Source organism: Saimiri boliviensis, chromosome 1 (genome assembly GCF_048565385.1).
Source record: "Saimiri boliviensis isolate mSaiBol1 chromosome 1, mSaiBol1.pri, whole genome shotgun sequence".
NCBI lineage: Eukaryota > Metazoa > Chordata > Mammalia > Primates > Cebidae > Saimiri > Saimiri boliviensis.
In genome coordinates this window covers 223,280,266-223,284,022 of record NC_133449.1, presented here as the reverse complement: position 1 = coordinate 223,284,022, position 3,757 = coordinate 223,280,266, and the positions used below count along the sequence as shown (strand labels likewise).

The window sequence follows — 3,757 nt, the reverse complement described above, 5'->3', positions numbered from 1 at the left end:
CTGTGAGTGACAACAAGTGGTGTTTGGTTTGGTGTTCTTGTGACCACAGTATTTTTAAGTAAAAACAGGCATCGTTTTGTGTTTTTTTGAATCCTGCCTCCACTTAACAATAGTTAACACCTATAGCACTAGTCAGTCTACCATTTTTGTCATTTCACCCACCTATTTGTTCTAGCTCCTAACAGTTCCTCTGGGCTGCACTTATATTAGTAAATAATAACATTGTGCAAAGTATTAGGCACCCGGTAATTGCTCTCTAAACACACATAAGTCTTCACAATGGCACGCAGAGCAAATTTAAAACACATTTGATTAAAATTAAAGGTTTCTTCTATTTCTATTGATATAAAATAAATTGCAGTAACACTAATAACATATATGCTATTATTATTAGAAAATAGAGAAATTGTGGTGCAGTTGTGCATATTCAAGGTAAAAATAAATAAACTTTGAATTCCAAAGGTGAGAAAATCTTAATAGGAACACTCAATGTTTATTACGTGGAAACATATACACATACACATACACACAAGCACACATATATTCTATAAAACTGTTCATATACTTTGCCTAAATATACAAAACTGTTTTCTTTTTGCACTCAGATTACTTTTATTTCACTGAAAATGCCAACACACCTCCCACTGCAGAGCTTTGTCATATGTTGACCCTTTGCCTACACTTTGTTTTCCACTCACTTGCATCATCTCATTTTTTATATGGCTAGATAGAATCCATCTTTCAGGGTTTGAGGTAAGCATCATATCCTTAGCAAACCCTTACTTGGCTGCCAATCTACACATGTCCTTAGTATTAACGTTTCAGTGCAAGATTTGTTTCTTCATAATATTTACGAAAATACATTATCATGTGTTTGTATTTTCACCTACAGAGTTGCTGTAGACACTAGCATATGTCAGCATAGTGTATGGAATCTGTTACCTATTAGGCTCTGAATAAGAGTTAATTGTATAAACAAAAATGTCACTCTAATTGTGTATATACTTTGTTATATATCACAGATGTGTAATAATTCTTTGTCATTTGGGGAGTGGAAAGGATTATTTGAGAAAAGCAGCAATTTAATTCACTGTAACAGACTTAACTGAAAAAGTTTATAGGTCTTAATGAGTACAGTTTGCTGTCTGCTTTCTCAGGAGTACTCAGTAAAGAGTATTTAGAAACAAAATAACTCCATAAAACATCTGGTTGTATGCTACTGTTGTTCTGTTCAGTGTTGATTGACTTCTTAATTCATTGTGTTCAGACTTCTTGCAGAGAACTTAGAAATGAAATATATTTCACAAAAATGAAATAGATTTCACTATGTCATGAGCAAGTTTTTACACATTTAATGAATAAAAATCATACTTGTACATGTGTACTCAATTTTATCAAAGTGAACTCAAGATTTGTCTTACTGAGTCTTGCAAGTATAATAAAGAAAGCTGTGACATTATCAAATTGATTTGTTTCTCAGTTGGTTTTCTTTACTCTGCATTGAATTTTAATTTTTAATCTGTGCAATTGAGAAAGATATTGAATTTTAAGCAAATAATTTAAAAATTACCAAATTTCACGTTTCTTTCCATTTATTTTATAATACTGGCAAAATATCAGTTAACATTATAGCTTATTATTGTTGCAAATTAATTTATTTTGGTTATGATAGCCAGGTTAATAGCAAAATAATTACAGAAACATTTTAATTCGGTAGCCTAATTACCATTGTGAAGAATTACAAGAGTTTGTCCCAGAATATGTTCAAATTTTTAAGAATACATCTCATCTAGTTTTTTTATATCCCTATATATAGGTTTCTATATTTATATACCACTATTCATATGTTCTACAGCCATTTTTGTCAATATTATTTTTAAACAGGATCATAGCTCTGAGTTAAAATAAGTGGCATATTTAATAGAAATAATATATTTTCCACAAAAAAAACTTACCCTAAGAAAATTTGAATTAAATCTATTAATAAAGTATGTTAAAACTTTTATGAAACAATACGAGAAAGAAAATTTTTTAAAATACAGAATGCTTCACAAATTTGCATGTTATCCTTGCACAGGGGCCATGCTAATCTCTGTATTGTTCCAATTTTAGTCTATGTTCTGGCAAAGCGAGCACAAGAAAATATTTATAAAAAAGAAAAAAAAATTCAAACCAGTATATCACAGAATTAACTCAAAATTCATATCACTCAGACCTAGTTTCTGTATCACTCTTCTCATTTAACATTTAACTCTTTCTAGAATTTTCAATGAAATTCTAAAAAAAAAAAGTTTTATTTTTCCTTCTTGATATATCAACTTCAAAGTATTTGTATTTACTTCTGGTGAACTATGAGAAATTTTGCCTTGAGAGACTTTGTATCTTTTCAAACTTTTTATTAAATTATTTTTAGTTTTTCGTATATTTATCTTCTAACTTTAAGTGATATTCTTTTACCTCTCTAAAGACAGACGTGATCCCAGACTTCATAAGATGGACAAAAATAAAAACCTGCTAATATCCCTACCTTTACCTTCTCAAATTCTCCCCCTTTCGACTTCTAACTTCAGATTCTCAGACCACGAAAATCCACTGACAAGGTTTATCAAATTTTTAGTTCCTACTCCAATAAAATTTAAAATGTCTGTGTTTTGTAATATTTTGATTCTAAAATGGAAAACAAAGAACATTTACATTGTTAATGTAAATACTTTTTTATTACAGAACAGGACAGTGCATAGAGAAGAAAGCATAAACATAAAGAAAGTCTAACTTTCACACAGAAACTACAAAATTTTAAAAAGAGTAATCCATTTTTAAGTTAAATATATTACATTTTATTGCATTAAAACTCATGTCACATTTGTATTTTGGTTCATTTGGATCACAACATTTTGTGCAGCTCTTTTTAAAAGAATTTCTGATTACTTTGACCTTTTCCTACTTGGCAGAAGCAGCATAAAATTTTCTCACACTACCAATGACATTATCCAGATTATGTATCATAGTACTTACTAAATGTTTTACATATTGCTGATTGCTTTCTACAGGGGCTTGCCCATTTCTTCTTGTAATGTTTTTTCAATGGAAGCTCCCGTTTTCCATTATTCATCTTTTTAGAATCCTTTGTCATTTTGCTACAGCGTATGTTCAAGTTTTTTTCTACAAATAACAGATAGTGTCAGTGACACTATACCTTGCCTATCTACAGATATCTTTTTATTTCCTTTTGGTTTTAGCTTTGCCAGTTATAATTGTGGGTTCAAAGTTATTAGAGTCAAAATTCTGGAGATATTTCTCCATTGTTTCATTATATATCATCTAATATTGTTCTCGAGAAGTCTGATGTTGCCTTTTGTTTTTATTTGGTGCTTTTATTCTTTGTATGCTATTAAAGCATTCTTTGTATGCTATTTAAAAGCACATGCAACCTTCTCTTTGTCCATCATGATTTGAAAGTCTATTATTTATGATTTTAATAGAAGGAATTTGGGGTTGAGGCCACCCCCTGCCCAGCAACCACTGCCACCACTGTGGCCTGTGAGGACAGGATGTCAGAGTAGGCCGCAATCTTCAATGAGTAAACGTATTCTTCACTTCTGTGGTGTTCTTGGTCACACATTTACGGAGTTTCTGACGAGCAGTGGAGATTATTACCAGGCACAGCACAACCTCTATGCAGGCCTTGAAAGAGCTCCAGGACTTCTTGCTTAGCATTAATTGAAGGTAGAATGAAATATGAAGAGGCAGTACAATT

General features: G+C 31.1%; 1 non-coding gene across 1 annotated transcript; it reads right to left on the bottom strand.

Moving 5' to 3' along the window:
- Window positions 1-2,032: 2,032 nt before the first annotated feature.
- On the bottom strand, window positions 2,033-2,136 carry LOC120365664 (U6 spliceosomal RNA). Its single transcript, XR_005580551.1, has one exon. It is a non-coding gene; the product is annotated as a U6 spliceosomal RNA (small nuclear RNA).
- Window positions 2,137-3,757: the final 1,621 nt, after the last annotated feature.